Source organism: Lycorma delicatula, chromosome 12 (assembly GCF_047948215.1).
Source record: "Lycorma delicatula isolate Av1 chromosome 12, ASM4794821v1, whole genome shotgun sequence".
Lineage (NCBI taxonomy): Eukaryota > Metazoa > Arthropoda > Insecta > Hemiptera > Fulgoridae > Lycorma > Lycorma delicatula.
In genome coordinates, this window is record NC_134466.1 from 41,958,290 (window position 1) to 41,976,066 (window position 17,777).

The 17,777-nt window shown below is 29.5% G+C and overlaps 1 protein-coding gene across 2 annotated transcripts in view; it reads right to left on the reverse strand.

Annotated features, from left to right (window-relative positions):
• LOC142332706 (very long chain fatty acid elongase AAEL008004-like) overlaps window positions 1-12,367 on the reverse strand; it is a 189,739-nt gene extending 177,372 nt beyond the window's left edge. For both annotated transcript variants that reach the window (XM_075379278.1, XM_075379277.1), the window contains exon 1: window positions 12,195-12,367. The gene's annotated coding sequence lies outside the window, so the exon portion shown is untranslated. The remainder of the gene's footprint in view (window positions 1-12,194) is intronic.
• Between the last annotated feature and the right edge of the window lie 5,410 nt (window positions 12,368-17,777).

Below are 17,777 nucleotides of genomic sequence, written 5' to 3' on the forward strand. Positions count from 1 at the left end.
AACCCTCATTGGGAAATTTTCAACGATGTATCATAAGTGGTACTTATTTTCAATGGATCCAGAGTTATAGCTAAATAAAATTTTAATTAATGAAATATTTGGATCTGACAAGGGGAAGGTACATCAGTTCGAATCCGACTTCATTTCCTTTCTTTTTAACTTTTTTTTTAATTTAAATATACTGATTTATTAATAATTATTAACCTCCGACTGAAAAAAAATATGAAAAAAAAATCAGAAATCATTACTGAAATAAAATTTTATATTCATTTCATTTTAATTTAAATGTTTTTACAGAGATTAATAATAATTAACAAATTAATATATTTAAACTGAAAAAAAGTTAAAAAAAATATATGTATACGTAGTCGGCTACGAACCTACGTCTGTATAGTTACAAATCCGACGCGTTCTCACTTACACCACATAACTACTACTTGAGCAACGTGAAACAAAATTAATATATAAACTAATATAAAATACTGATACGGACACCACAAAAAAAATGTGATGCAATGTGGTGTTCATCATAAAGCAGTTGTGTAACTGTCCAGTTTATTAAAGAATTGGAGGATCATATCTCACTTTCATATGAAATAAGTTTGAATGAAGTGCAGCAAAAGATTCTGTATGTAATTTAATAGGTGTACAAGTAAGTCATGTAGTGCCACATCAGATTTTTAAAATTATTATATGTTTTATTTAAAAATAGGCATTTAATTAGTTTTTAAATTTATAAAAATAGGGTTACAGAAATATTTTTGAATAATTACTTAAAATAAATATTTTTATAGAATCCAAAAATAATTAGTTGGCTATAAATGAAGATACAAATATTAATTTCAGGAATTATAGTTAGATTAAAAAATTATATACATAAAAAATAAATATTTGTAATTTCAAATATAATAAATTGTTATCAATAAACACGGGTGATCCAACCTTATGGAAGAATGTTGCCTTCTTTTTTGCAGGTTTAATTGAGAGGAAAAGGTTACACAATGTAGCAGAAAATATTTAATGTCTCCCAATGTATTAGATGTGCCAGTTATGCCAAGACACAGAATAGTTTCACAAAAAATTATCATGTGGACACACCAAACAAGTCCTCCATCAAGCGGCTTTACGACGTGTTAAAGAGACAGGAATGTGACAGATGCAGCCAAAAGTGGTCGACCGAAAGTGTTAATATCAGAAAAGCTGATTAGCAGGAGGAAGACTGAGCGACGCCTATCTAGCCACTCTCGTCTCTCCATTGACAGCCTCCACACGTCATTGCGTAAGTGTTTAAAGACGCATCCGTACAGAATTCGTGTTGTTCACAAGTTGTTACCAGCAGACACTGGAAAACGTGTAGCTTTCTGTCAGCGGTTCATGTCATCTGTAAATGCCAGACGTGGAAGAACTCGGTGATCGGTTTCGGTCTGACGAAGCATGGTTCCACCTTGATGGATACGAGACGTCACGAATTAACTCATTTGGTGTGCGTAAAATCCACATCAGCTGCACGAGTTTCCATTGCACCGAAAAAACGTGAGTGTTTTGGTGATCAATGTCACGTAGGCGAATCTTCATGACATTCTTTCACGGCACAGTAAACGGTGAGCGCTACATACAGATAGTGTAACAATTTGTAAACACTACATCTGCAGACCGGCTAGAATTCACGTAGTTTCAGTAGGACAATGCTACGGTTCGTACAGCCAACAACACGATGACTTTTTTAAATCAATGTTTTTATAGACAAGTGATTTTGAAGGGGTTATGGCCCCCTCAGTGTGATTTATCCCCATCTGACTTTTTCTAGTGGGTATACTTTAAGGATGCTGCTTACAAAACTCATCCTCACACTATTCCCGAATTGCAGAGCGAAACTGAACGATGTGTCACTGCCATTTCGTTAACAAAATGTTTAAGAGCATGCAACGTAGTAGTCTATTATGTAAATTGCATAAAAGAGGTACCTTCAACAACTATTGTAACTTACTCACTTTTCATAAGGTTGTGTCATTTTTTGAACATTCTGTATAATAATGGATAAATACCTATGATGTTTAACATGTATTTTTATTAAGCGCTATATTCTTTAGAAGTTAATTGTACGCAAAATTTAATTAAAAAACTAGAATTTTTATGAGTATTAATTTAATTTGATTATACTAATTAAACCATAAAAAAAAGAGCGTGGTTACTCTAAGTATATCTGGTTGTGTGTGTGTGTGCGCGCGCGCGTGTTTATATTTGCACGCGTGTGCGCGCAAGTAATATAATAACATTTTTAAAGCTAACTTCTGATTAATTTACGAGTATTAATCAGCATTCTGCTTTATAAATAAATAATATATAATAACTAGTCTTGTTTTATTGTGTTTTACCTGGTAAGGTAGACCTTAATAGAACCACTAGCGTAACAGTAATATTTAACTAAATAAAATAAACTTTAAATTAGATACAACAATTTTTATATTTTAAATTTAAATTAAAAATAAAAACTGTTAAAAAAATTGTTTATTTAAAGAAAGGCTTGTTTTAACATAATTAATATATGTAAACCATATTAGTATTAATTTAAAAAAAATTCGTATTGTGAAAAAAACCTGGTTATTTTATATGCTCAACATATCAAGCCATTTTTTATAACCATTAGAAGAGGTATTTAAACAATAATTTTTTTATACTATTTCACTAGCCAACAAAACTGCTACAACGATTTATGAATAACCAAAAATTTTCGTCTCGTTTTTGAATTGTTACATGCGATTAATTATTATTATTTTTAATAATTTTATTAACTGTGGCCCGTTAGTATAGGTATATAATTAAAAATAATACACAAAAAACCGCTGAAACAAAATTAAATTCGAAGCGTTCAAGCGCTTTCGTAATTAAATTCCATCTTCAGGAACTCTCATATTCGTCCTATTTGTAATGGCAATTAAAACTTCACATGTTAATTACATAAAATTGTGGTATTTGCTTAAAACATAACAATTGGTTGTCATATATTATAAAATTGTACCAACGTAAACGTCCTGTCGATTTGGTGGTCTTAACTGTTGAGACCACCAAATTATCAGGACATTTACGGTGACATAATTTTATAACATACGACGACCAACTATTATGTTTTAAGCAAATACCAAGATTATTTATAATTTACATGTGAAGTTTTAATTTCTATTACAAATAGGACGAATATGAGAGTTCCTGAAGATGGAATCTAATTCCGAAAGCGCTTTAACGCTTCCAATTCAATTGTTGGTAAGCCATTTTTTGTATATTAACTTTAATTATTATTTTTGTTAACTTTAAATATAACATCTAATCTTTTGAAGCCCCATATAACCATTTAAATTTAAAGAAAACTAATAAAAGAATTATTATTGCCTTTTTGTCTTACCATAATTTTCACAAATTTGATTAACAGATGATTTTTCGAAGTCTACGTTTCTGAAGCCCAAATCCTAGTAAAAGTTTCTTCATTTTATACGGATTTGAATTGTAGATAGTGGATATCAGTATACTTTGATGGTTGGGGTTCAATTAATCATACGTCTCAGGAATGGTCGGCCTGAGGCTGTACAAGATTATACTTCATTTACATGTCATACATATCATCTCATTGGGCCGAGGGGAGTTGCTTATTGTTCACTAGTTGAAAAGATTGCAACTTACATATCGGAAAAAAAATATATAAATAATGTGGTTTAATTAGGGGTTTTGATGAATGAAGAAAAAATTATATTACAAAAATATGACATTTTTAACATTTGGTAAACTTTAAATTGTAAGCGTCATTAATAAAAAAAAATAAAATAAATTGGAATTCCTGAAAAGTTTAAACGTTAAAAAAAGCATTTACGTAACTTTGAGCTCATAAAATTTCTGATTCGTTCATTGTAATAATAACTTTTTATATATTTGTTGAGGTTTTGAGGAAAATTTCAACCCGATTCATTAAATATAAATTATAGTACAATTATAATAATTTTTATTATTGCTATCAGTTTTCTCTTTATTTTTTTTTATAATTACTGTTTTTACGATCTTGGAATCATAGCTCTAAAGCTATAGTGCAAGAAGGAAAACCAGTAAAAAAATGTAGTGTGGCTTTTTTTTATTTCACGACGTTTCATGACCTAGGGATTCTCCCCCCCCCTCGGTTCTTTCTTTCCCGGCAGTTCTTTCTTGCCGGTTTATTTTCTCATGAAAATAAACCGGCAAGAAACTTAAAAAAATCACTAACAACTACCCAAAACATATACAATAAAAAATGCCTATAGACAAAAATTAAAATCAGAAATTACCAAACAGTAATTCTTCTAGAAATACAATACGCCAGCAAGACTCTCTCCGGACTATACAGAATTGGAGAGGTAGAAAGGATCGAAAAGATAGAAAGGAAGATTATCAGAAAATGCATAAACAAGAAAAACATAGTAGAAGGACAGTGGAGGATAATCTCAAATGAAGAAATATATAAAATAATAACCCCATTAACAAATTTCTTCAGGAAAAAAAGAATTTCATTCTTGGGGCACCTACTTAGAGCAGAAAACACCAGACTTGCAAACCAAATAATTAACTTTTACTGGGAAAGAACAACAAAACCGAAATGGATAAAGGAAGTCCGAAAAGATATGGAAGAGTTGAGAATCTCCAAAGAAGATCTAATCACAAAATCTGGAAAAATGACAAACTAATTAAAACTAATATGATAACATTTGAACCTAAAATCAAAAAGAAATCCAATAAGGTGTATTCAGACGAGGACAGGCGCCAAAGATAAGAACGCCTCAAAAAGATGTGGGCAAAAAGAAAAGAAGCAACAATAAAAAAACTCACACGATTCGGAAGTAAGAAGAACCGATTACAAAATGGACTGGCCCATAAATTTAACTAAAGCGTTCCTATGAGGTCATAAAAACAACAAAAAAAGAAAAGATTTTTATTTTTATGTTGAAAAAACCTTTTGTGTAGTTTTATTATTTTATTTCTAAAACTAGATTTTATCTGGTAAAATAATTAGCTTTTATTACTTATAATTGTGTAGGCTTTTGTCTTATTTTCATTAAAAAACAAAAAAATAAATAAAAAAAACATAGAGAATATTATTTTCATAATAAATTTAAAAAAAAAGGAAAAAAGAGGTTTAAAGATTTGAAATATTTTAAAATCAATTTTTTTTTGTTTAAAAAAATAATTAATATAGTTAAAATATCTAATACTTCTTGTAATTAATTGGATTTAATTACGATTCCTTTTGTTTCATTTTGAAATGTGTTGCTTTGATAAGAAAAAATAAATAAAATATTGCTGAAAATGGAAAATAATGGTTAGTCTAAATTTGAAGCTATTTACAATTAATATTGTAATATATTATAACAGATTTAAATCTTAAAAAAAAGATATTTCGTGAATTATTAATATTTTTAAAAGAAAAAAAATTATTAATATATTTTTTTCTGGCTAGGTGTAAAGAGAAAACAATTTTTTCACTATAAAACGTATTGTTTAATTAATTAATCGAAACTAGATGTTAATATACATCTAGTTAAATTAAATTAGTTTAATTAATTTAATTTTTAATTAATTTCCTTTTAAACTCTTTATTATTAATTCTAAAATTAAACATATATTACCTTTTACTAATTATTTATTTTTGTTTACATATATTTAGTTTTATTTTGCAGTATTATCATGATTTAGTAATTCTGTTTGAAGTTATATCCTACTATTACAATTATCACAGTTGCTAATGATTATGAGATAAAATTTTATCTCATGAATGTTTGACCGGGATTCGAATCTAGCAACATCCGTATGAAAGGCAGACGACATACTACCTGTTATTCTGGTAAGGAGCTTAATTTCAAGGCAAATTAGTTTTAAAAAAATATTTATTTAATTTAATTTTTTTAAATATTTTTAATCTACTTAAAGAGAAATAGTAATTTATTTAAATCTATACTTAATTAATTTAATAAATAAATATTCCGTAAGTATTAAATATAATAAAAAAAAAAAATAATCAATTAATAAACTAACTGCAGATATTTTTAGGGGAGCGTTAGCGTCTCGGCCTTTCATTCGAGAGTCCTAGATTTGAAATCCGTTCAGCCAATTTCACACACTAAAAAATTTTATTTCCATATTTCCACGTACAAGCTTCTCTATTAATTAATTAAACAATTAAAAAATAACTAAAATAAATTTAATATTTATATTTTAACTAGCATTTCCGTCGCGGTCAATTTCTTTTACGTTTTTTGATCAAGTAACCGGAGGAAGGTGCAGCCAGTCGCATCGCACATACAGCAACAGTGGTAACTTAGTTTCTTTTTGGCCATAGTGCTTTTAGGAATAGATTGGCTTGTTTCGGCCTGGCTAATTTGGGTCTATGTCTAAAGTGTGTAATATTAAATGATATTATGATATATTAAATGAAACATGCCTTTCATGTTTTATATGTCTGCCATCTGTATTAGAGTGGTCCAAATAGGGCAAAATTTTTGTCGAAAAACGTGCACCCCTGATTTAAAAGTACTCTCAAAAACAACATTTTTGACGCGTTGATGAACCCTTTCCGTTCGAAAAAAGTCATCCCCCACTCCACTTGAATTTTAAAGGGGATTTAACATGGGTTTTAGGTTATTTTCAAGTCGTTACGATATAGCGCTTGCATGTTTCATCTCAAAACTTCAAAAATAACGTATATAAGGGTTTTTGGGGTCGGAAAACACGAATTTGAAGTAAAAAAACTCATTTTGCCACATTGTAACTGTCAAAATCGCTGTCAATCAATTGACAACTAGCGTTTTTATGTATAAAAATCAATGGTAGACATTACAAATAACGTTAATAAGGGTTTTCGAGGTCGGAGAACACGAATTTTAAGTTAAAAACTTATTTTGACAAGTTAAAACTGTAAAATCGCTGCCAATTAATTGACAACTAGCTTTCTTATGTAGAAAAATCAATTTTAGACATTACAAACAACGTTAATTAGGGTTTTTGGGGTCGAGAACACGAATTTGAAGTGAAAAAATTGTTTTGACACATTAAGTCGTTGCCAATTAAAAAAAATCTGAAGGATAGATTCAAAAGATCAACTCTCATTTTATTTTAAAAATTTTATATTCATGTATATAATTATTCAAATAATGTTGTTAAAATTTTATGATTTCTATTTCTATTATTATATTACATTACATATGTAATGTAATTATATACATTTGGATGTTTTTTGCTATGATAATTTACAATTTGTAGTATATATTGCAATTGACTTTCATCTATAGTGAATTTACATCTAAATTCTTTCACCAACTTAACCATTAGACGACCTTTAGATTTTTAACACAATTCAAAGCAGCCAAATAATCTTCGTCTTCGCTTCACTTACATGGATCAATTTCTAGAAAGCTAGTCGCAAATTCGAATCGTTTAAAAAAATTCAAGGACTCCGTGTTGACAAAAAAGTCGATTTCTTTGTTTAACAATTCGTTAAAATTTTTAGTTTCGTAGCGTTTCGTGTGAGCAGGTTCGTTATCATAATCACAATCATCATCTGTTGCAGATAATAAATTTTCGTAAGTTTCACCCGAAATTGCTAGTTTTTCAACCATTTTCAGTTTTAATTCAGTTGAGATGTCTTCATCAAAAAGAGCTAGCGTACCTAGCCAAAATGAGTTTTTTTACTTCAAATTCGTGTTCTCCGACCCCAAAAACCCTTATATACGTTATTTTTGAAGTTTTGTGATGAAACATGCTAGCGCTATATCGTAACGATTTGAAAATAACCTAAAACCCATGTTAAATCCCCTTTAAAATTCAAGTGGAGTGGGGATGACTTTTTTCGAACGGAAAGGGTTCATCAACGCGTCAAAAACTTTGTTTTTGAGAGTACTTTTAAATCAGGGGGTGCACTTTTTCGACAAAACTTTTGCCCTATTTGGACCACTCTAATCTGTATAATGAAAGACGATTACTGGTAATGAAGTGGCTCGGGGATAACGGATTTACTTTAGATATAAATGTTAAATGGACATTAAAAAAAAAAAAAAAACGGAAATGGTTTTTAAATATTTATCTGAAGTTTATTTGTAAGCCCAAACCTATCGAGTTTCTTTTTATTATAGTCGGAAATGGGGAAAATTTGCAATCATTCTTCTAATTTTTATCTTTCTTCACCCCTTTCAAGGTGAAATTTTGAAAAATCTAGAAAGCGGTTTTTAGATTTTTACATAAAAATTACACGTACCAAAAATCATGTTGATATCTTCTATTATTACCGAGAAATTAAAAAAAAAAGATAGTACATTTCATTTTTATTCCACTTTAACCCTTTAAATCCGAGAAATTAAAAAAATATATATTTCATTTTAACCCTTTAAACTCAGAATTTCAAAAAAATCTATTCTTAGAGTGTTCTTACACCGTAAGAAGAGCGTGAATACAAATTTTCATAAATTTATCTTCAGTAGTTTTTGCTGGGTGTTATTTTATATTTTTACATAATAATAATTGATATATTAAGTAAATGTAAATTTAAATTTACTTATAAATTTTATACTAAATATAAATTGAATAAATATATTTTTTAATAAATACGGAATTACAGTCATTAACCGATAATTTTATTTTTGTTTTTTCTTTTATAATTGGTTAATTTTGTAAAATTTGTATAGAGAAAAATTATTTAAAAAAATATTTCTTTTCTTTTTAAATTAAGAAAAAAGTGCTAAAAAGTAAAAAAATACAAAATTTTCAAAAATCTTTAACCCTTCCTATTATTAATTAACACATCACAGAAGTTTGCCCTAGGACACCTTATGAAGGGACTCCTGAAGATTACCTGATGGCGACTCCAGAATCAGTAGCATATATTAATTTGTTAAATCTTTGACTGTAATTGGTGTTGTGTTTTGGTGCCATACGGTAAATAAATAAACTAATTGTTAATTTGCTGCTGATTAGAAATATTTTTAATTTTATTTAAAATATGAGTCGGCATAAAAATATATAAAAAAAAGTTAGTCAAAAAGTTAGTTGTAAAAAAAGTCCAAACAGATTATTATTATAACGAAAAAGTTTTTAATAAAAATAAGAAAATTAACTAAAAACTACTAATCTGATTAAACTAACGCCATAAAAAGATAAAATATGGACGACTTGTCATTAAAAATGATTTAAAGATATATTAAATACATAAAATTTAAATTTATGTATTTTAATTATTTAAAGTAACAACTGTAATTATTTCTTTATTAATAATTAAAAAAATACAAATAAATAAATAAAAACCTTTTTATTTTCAAAATAATTAAATTATGAATAATTATTACTGGTCCTTTTTTGGTAAGCGGGTACCGCTTTTTTCCACCAAAAAGTAACCAAATACCCCAATATATTTTTGTTTTTTAATAACCCTTCTTTTTTTTCTGTTTAGCCCTCGGAACAACCGTAAGATATTACTTCAGAGGATAATATGTATGAATGTAAATAAAGTATAGTCTTGTAGTCTCAGGTCGACCATTCCTGAGGTGTGTGATTAATTGAAACCCAACCACCAAAGAACACCGGTATTCACGACCTAGTATTTAAATCCCTATAAAATTAACTACTTTTACTAAGATTTGTACCTTAGATTCTCGAGGTCGAAATTAACTGATTTGCGGTGACGAGTTCACCACTAGATCGACCTGGTGGGCCTTTTTATACCCAAATTTACCTCCGAAACATAATTTTTATTAAAATAACCAAATTTAGTGTTACATTCCTTCTTATTGCGATTTTTAGCTCGCTACTATAAACTTTCTATAATTTCGGTATGTGCAACTGTTTTTGGATTAACAAAGTTTTCGCTATGATTTATTGTATCATATTTGTAATTAGTCAACGTTAGAAAGCGTAGGTTAAGGTTGGAATATATTTATAATTTGTCTGCAAATACCTCCAAATGATTTGGAAGAATTTTTTTCTCTGCTATACTTTCTTTTTGAAAATGAGGATTCGTCTATTTTTACTGTCATTTTTCCTGTACAATTCATACCTTCTAAATCTTCTATACAATCATATTATTTCCATAAATCTGATATCATTTTAGTATGTGATTCCATACAAGTTGCAGTTGTAGAAATTAATGTGTCTCTTTTGTTCTATTAGGAACAGCAGAGATGAAATATTTTTTTGTTTCAGAAAAACTTCTTCTAAAAACTCACTGTTGTTATAACATTTGTCGTCCTCCATTATATTTTCTTTTAGAAAACAGAGATACATCAATTTCTACAAGAGTTTCAGGTCTACCTATTTTTGTCTTATTTTGTAATAATTTAAAGGTCCGTAATAATAATAATAATAATAAATGTTACTTGGTTATTGTTATATAACTGAAAAAACGCGGGTTTTTATTGTTATTTTTGAAAAAAATGTGTACCCGCTTATCAAAAAAGGACCTTATTATTTTTCTTGGTACTTACGTATTAACGCCACCGCAGCTACAGCTTTATTTAAAAACAAAGTAGTCAATCGGATTTCGGTGGAAAATGGGCCGATATAGAGTTTAAATTCAAAACAGTCTCTTTATTAATTTTAATAAATGGTTATGGTTATTTATATTTATTTATTTTATAAATATAATTTAACCAAACTTAACCTACGCTCGCTTCGCTCGACTAATTAACAGGAGTGTTTTGATTATTTAAATAATAAATAATTGCAATAATTACTGAATTTATTAAATAAATACTCAAAAAATTACGGTGTTAATTAGTCAAGGTTAGCGAGCAAAGCGAGCGTAAGTTAAGTTTGGTTAAATTATATTTATAAAATAATAACCATTTATTAAAATTAATAAAGAGACTGTTATTTTCCACCGAAATCCGATTGACTACTTTGTTTTTAAATAAAGCTGTAGCTGCGGTGGCGTTAATACGTAAGTACCTTTTTCTTTTTACTTAACCTTTTCCAAATCATTTTTACGTAAAAATATGTTAAATTTCATCACTAATTTATCAAATGTGCCAAATAACGGCACAGTAGCCGTTATTTGGCACGGGACATTTGGTCTATGCTCTAGGGCGACCGAATGGGGTGGTGGCGGGAGAGATGCCAGCTAACCAATTTCTACTTTATCATAAGTACGTGAAAACACTATAAAAAATTAAGGAAAATTTTAAATAAAATTAAATTAAAAATTACTGAGAGATATGTTTAACATAACAATTCCTTTAATATTTTAAATATTTTTTTTTAATTTTAAAATTTAGATTTAACATTACGATGAAACATAAATCTTTTGCTAAAGTACTAAATGTAGAAGAGAAAAAGATAAAGCAAAAACTAGTTAAAAACTAACTTTTTTTAACTTCCGGGACCAGCGTTATATATTGGTTCAGAGGATGTTTTGTAGCGTGTGAAAATGTGAAGCCTGACCGGGATTCAAACCCGGGATCTCCGGATGAAAGGCCTACACGATACCAGTCGTGCAACGGAGGTCGGCATACTCTACAACTAAGATTTAATTTGCTAAACTATTTATTAACTATATATTTATAAAAATAATTTATGTATTGAAAATTTAGGGTAAAAAATAATAGATGTTTCTACATTTTAAAAAGGTTTGTTCATATCCGATATTACGTGTCTCTGTATTTACTTTATTATTTAATATACATTTATGTGTTGTCAAATTTATATGCGTTTATATATTTCCACGTTTTTTTATTTAAAAAAAAAAATACTATAATATATATATATATATATATATATATATATATATATATAGAAAAATACGGACGAATAAACACCTTTTCTCTCTCTAGGTTTGTCTCTTTTTAAATAGATTAAAAAATATTCCAATTCTGTTTTTTTATTATTAATATATTTTATATCATTTAAAAATATTGCCACCTTACAAAAACCTTAAATATATTATTTACGCATAAACACTAAATTCATTAAACTTGATTAAAAAATTACAATAACATAATAAATGTTTTCAAATCTATTTAAATATATAAAATAAATTTTATTAAAAAAAAAACTGGTTCTTATTAAAGTTGATATTAATTCTATTCGATTACCCTAAGGAAATAATAATTCATTTAAAATAAACAATTTAAGTATTTATGCTTCGATTAATATGAATTACAATTATTATAAACAGCAATTTAAAATTTAATAGTACTTACCGATAAAAATATGTGTTTAATTATAAATAAATCTATCCGATAACGTTGATGAAATTAAGAAAAAAAAAATTAGAAAGAACTTTTAAACAAGGATTAAGTGTGCGTGTATGTATGCGCGTCAGCGCGTTATGTTAAAAACAACTGAGTTATACAAGAGTTTAGAATTCACTGACTGAAGGCAGGTCGTGTTCAACTGACATCTACTAGTTTTGCTTACGTCATGAGTTACATCCCTTCCCCATGATTTATTAAAAACATCATTTTTTTTAACTTTTTTTGTTTTCTTAACACACCGGTTGGTATATATAGTTATAATTTTAATTATAGCATACCGGTCCGTGTAATAATATATTACGTTACAATAAATTTAAATATCTGAAGGTATTGTTTGCTTTTTTTTTATTACTTTTAACAAAAAATAATTAAAAATTATTCACATAAACTAAGTGAAAAAAAATTTATATTCCTAAATATTTGTTTAATATTTTAAACAATTAAAAGAATAAATAAGTTGTAAAAAAATATTATATTTAATCGATTTCAAAAACGAAGTAATTTTTTTTCTATAGTTTATTTATAGTTGCATCAACGATAATAATCATTAGCGAGTTAAATATAACTGCACGATCATAAATAATTAAACAATAAAACCAACACAGTAAACATAAACTAGAACAATTATAATAATAAAGTAATAAATATTGGAATATCAAATACTAGTCTACCTTCATACAATATTCCGTAAGGGATCTCACGTAAGCAAAACCGCTAAATTAGGTTCTTCATCCCACTATTACAGAGAAACTGCAACAGTTTTTTTATGTATTTCTTCCGCTTGAGTAAACACTTTACATTTGAAACCAGGTTTAACTGTTGTCGAATAGACCCGAACATGAGGGAATCTCTGAGTAAGAGGTTTACGAACCATTTTACATTGCACGCCTCACAGTTCTTCTGAGGAGAGCCAAATACGTGGGCGTGGATTAGCTTTGTGTGTTCAATCCTCAGCCGAGTTAGGTTGACTTGGTCTCTTCAATTATTTGGGATAAAAAGTTTCTCGAACCCGTTCTTCCGGATGTCATGTAAGGCCATGGGAGGACTTAATCTTATTCCATTGAGTACGTAGTTTGACACGAACTGTCTTCATGAAGTCGCTTACACATTTCTAATCGGAGAGCGTTTGTTGCCGCTCTGTTGGTAGCCTCATCAGTCCGTTCGTTCCCGAGAATCAAATTTTTCAATTTGATCCTTAACATAATGAGATAAATATTTCTTTGACCTAATTTATATTCCAGCTTACTTCACCAAATGGAGAGACTTAGAAATAACTATATTTTTTTTATTCAGTAAAGAAGAAAGTTCGTCTTATAATCCCGTTGCAAGTTTTTTTCCAGATAATATAATTTCAAGATTTTATAAATATAAAGTTACTTAAAAAACAAGATAAAAAAAATACATATTTCCGCATTTCAAAAAGCCTTGGCCCACATCCAATATTCGTGCCTCTGCATTTGTTTTTCAAGTAAAAAATTTTTAACCTTTGTTTGAAAGGTAAATAACCTTATTTGGTAGCAGTTTTTTTTTGTAAACCAATTCATATATTGTATAATAATAAAGTTGTAGCTTCTAGGCCTAAATATCACTTGCTTTTCGATGGGCTTGAAATACTGAAATGCAACCGTATGTATTTAAACGAGTAAAAAAAGCAGTGGGAAACCACTTAACTCCTTAATTTCTTAGTAAGCCTAGCATGAGATGTTTAGTTATTTTTAGGGAATGGGCTGTATCAGTTTTGTGAATGACTTCATGTCAAATCGCCTACAACCATTACAGTTAAATCTCTTAATTTACCTACATAAATATTTTAAATAGAATTAAAATGGTACTTTATCGAATATTGGTACCCCTGATTTACCGATGGATGAAACTCTTACTTGATAAAGATTTATCATAATAAAAGAAAATAAACAAATATGTTAAAAACAAAAAAAAAAAAAATTAAAAAAAAATACAACAGCTGTTTAGATAATTGTATCAAATACTATAATTTTGTTTGTAACACCTGAAGAAGGTACTGTATACCGAAAGAGCTGATTTTTAATTTTGATAAAATCAAATAAGTCATTTATTATTTTTTTTGCACTGATTATTTTTTTAAATATACAGTTTATTTCTTTTTAGCAATATAGGAATGCGATTTGATTAAACGCCTCAAATGGAAAGGTGAATGCTTTTCTTTATCACAATGACATGTATTCAACTCATTGTCTGTATTCATTAGATACCGAGTTATCTATCGGGTGAGCGGGAATTAACTCCCTATTGAAAATTCTTTATAACTTTTTTAATACTTAACCAATTTTCATGAAATAAAAAGCATTTTGTTCCTTACAATGGTAGAATTTATTACATGATATCTCATTTATGTCATTGTAGTTATGTCATTGTAGCATTGTAGTGGCGGACCATAGCGCAACGTCTAATCTTGCGTCAGCGGGCTCAGCTGGCATCCTGGTACGAAGTATGGTGGTCCTTGGTACAAGTACAAAGATGGTGGCTAAGTGTGAAAGGACCTCGTGTCTCGGTAGATTCAAAGATCATAAGGAATTGCCATTCGAAGCTAATGGACACAGATCCTGTTTCAGATATTAGGAGATGCGGTCGCCCCTCAACAACCAGGACGGAGGAAAATGTGCAAGTAGTTCAGGAAATGTTCACTCGAAGTCCTCAGAAATCAGAAATACAGGCATCTCGGGAAAGTGGTTTAACCCGACGCACAATCCGAACTGTTTTGAAGAAAGAGTTGAATTTTCGTCCATGGAAACCACATTACTGCCAGGAATTATCGCCGGAAGACTGTGATCATCGGTTGGAATACGGGGAGATGATGCTTACTTGGTATGAAAACCGGTCAGATATTTTCGGTAATATCCTGTGATCAGATGAAGCCATGATTAATGTTGGGAGGTTTGTTAACCGGCATAATTGTCATTATTGGGCAACAGAGGATCCGAGGGTGGTTTTTGAAAAAAGCCAACATCACCCAAAGGTCACAGTGTGGTGCGGCATGACATCCACGAAAGCTGTGGGTTCATATCTCATTCGGGACACAATGAATGAAGAACGGAACCTTGATATGCTTGAAGATTATGTTCACGGTATTATATCCACATAGGACAAGTACAACGACCTAATCTTTATTCAAGATAGGGCCCTTCCTCACTACGTAAGTCCTGTCCGTGCGTGGTTCGGCACCCATTTTTCAGGATGCTGGATGGAACGTCGTGGCCTCCTTGAATGGCTAGTAAGAAGTCCTGACCTAACTCCCTGCTACTTCTTCCTCTGGAAGTGGGTGAAAAAGGAAGTTCATTACACAAAACCATAAACTCTTGAAGAATTGGAGGAGCAAATTCGCTAAGTTCTTTGAAACGTATCGTTGGATTATCTGTAAAAGTCTGTTGCAAACATCCTTTTACGGAAATTGGTGGATAATGGTAATGCTTATGCGATGCATAACAGTTCCACCATTGTAAAGAACAAAATATTTTTGTTTCATGAAAATTAGTTAAATATTAAAAGATTTATTAACATTTTTCAATAGGGAGTTAATTTCCGTCCACTCTAGTGTTGTCCATTTATCATGAAAGAAGTTTATTTTTGCTACCGTTGTTTAATTCGAATGTTTGGAATTTCCTGAATAATGAACACAATGTCATTGAGTTACAGCAATTGTGTGGCGCAAGTAACCATATAGCCCGGGCGAAACTGCGTTGGGAAGATTAGTTATTTATAAAAAGAACACTTAATTATTCCGCACATCAATTAAAATGTAATCATAACTAAATTTAATTTATACAATTTATTTTTGCTTAATGAATTAATTCACCGCAAAATCATGAACGTGGGAATATTAAAATGGAATTTTGTAGCGTATGAAAAATGACGTGCTCAAATCCCGTTCAGGGATTTGAGCCCGTGACCCCCTGATGAAATACCGAGACGCTACCACTCTGCCACGATCAGTTTTTCTAAAAAAATACTATATTTCTGGGGCTTTTAGCAGGCAACTTATCTTTTAACCTGTGTTGTAAACGTGAAAATATTAATAGATTCCGCTGTTCCTCATTCAGTCTACGAGATCTGTAAATACAGTAATGAGACTGGGTCAGACAAACTTTTTATTTACAATCAAATTATACATGGACGGTATCACCTACGAAATAGTTCCCTTGAGAAGCCACGCAAAGCTTCAAACGGTTTTTACACTCTTCATAGCAGTGTTGGAATTCAGAAACCGGAATATCCTTCAGATGGTCAGTTACATTTTTTTTTTATGTTTCTATTGTTCAAGTCAGGTGATTAAGGTGGTTGAGGAACTACAGGAATGTTTTTCTTAGCCAAAAACTCATTAATTGAGAGTGTTGTGTGACAAGGTGCATTGTTATGATGTAGCGTCCAGTTGTCTTTGATGGCTGGTCTCACGCGGGCAACTCATTTTCACGGTCTTTCAAAAATGTCTCGCTAAATCTATTGATTTATAGTCTGTCCTGTAGGCAATAACTCCTTATGGACAATGACATTATTATCGAAGAAACAAATTAGCATGGTTTGATTTTTGATTTGCACATATTTGCTTTTTTGGGACTAACTGATTTGCCTTTTGAAAATGCTTTAAACCACCTAAAAACTTGGGCTCGTGACAGAGCGTCATCTCCATACGTCGTTTTCAATTTTGAAAAAGTTTCAGTACCATTCTCACCGAGTTTAACAGAAAACTTGATCGCAAAACGTTGCTCATAATTAGTATCACTCATTTTTATAACGTACAACAAAAACTCGTTTCACGAAAAGTTCATTTACATCTCACGTGGCAACAGTAGATTAAAACTATTAATACCTAATATAAATCAGCTGTTCATATAACCTTATGTTTACTAATAACTTTACAGTGTTGCCAATTCGGCTGCCAAAAAAACTAGTCTCATTACTTTATTTACAGACCTCGTATTATGTAGATAGTTTTTTAAACGGTTCTATTTTAACTGCTGGTACATGAACTATCCTACAACTTAACTTATATAAATTATCCAAAAAATTAAAATAAAAAATAAAACCCCCAGATTTAAAAATTGGAATAAATGTTTTGGTTCTTTTACTCTCTCTCCCTTCGGTATAATATATTTTTCAAACATTTTTTAAAGTTTATTATTCATATAAAGAGCTATCGTAAAATTTCTACGATGTTTTATTAAATTATAAACCCTGGACCTAAAATTCAGAAAGGGTTTTTGAGAATTTTCATTTTATTATTTTAGCCTTTATTGAAGAGGGAATTAGATGCAGAGAAAATTTTATTTAAGAAGATTTACTAAGTTTAATTTATATATGAATATTTTCAGAAAGGTTTCTCTTAAAATTTATTCCCCACCTTTAAAAAATATATCTTTTGTATTTAAATTTTTATTATTACAAGAACTTTTATTGCATTCTTCTTCAGCACTTACAGGGCTATTAAAATTAAAATATCTTTGAAACCTATATTATATTCCGGACCCAAAAATGAAAAAACAATTTTTTTCCTTA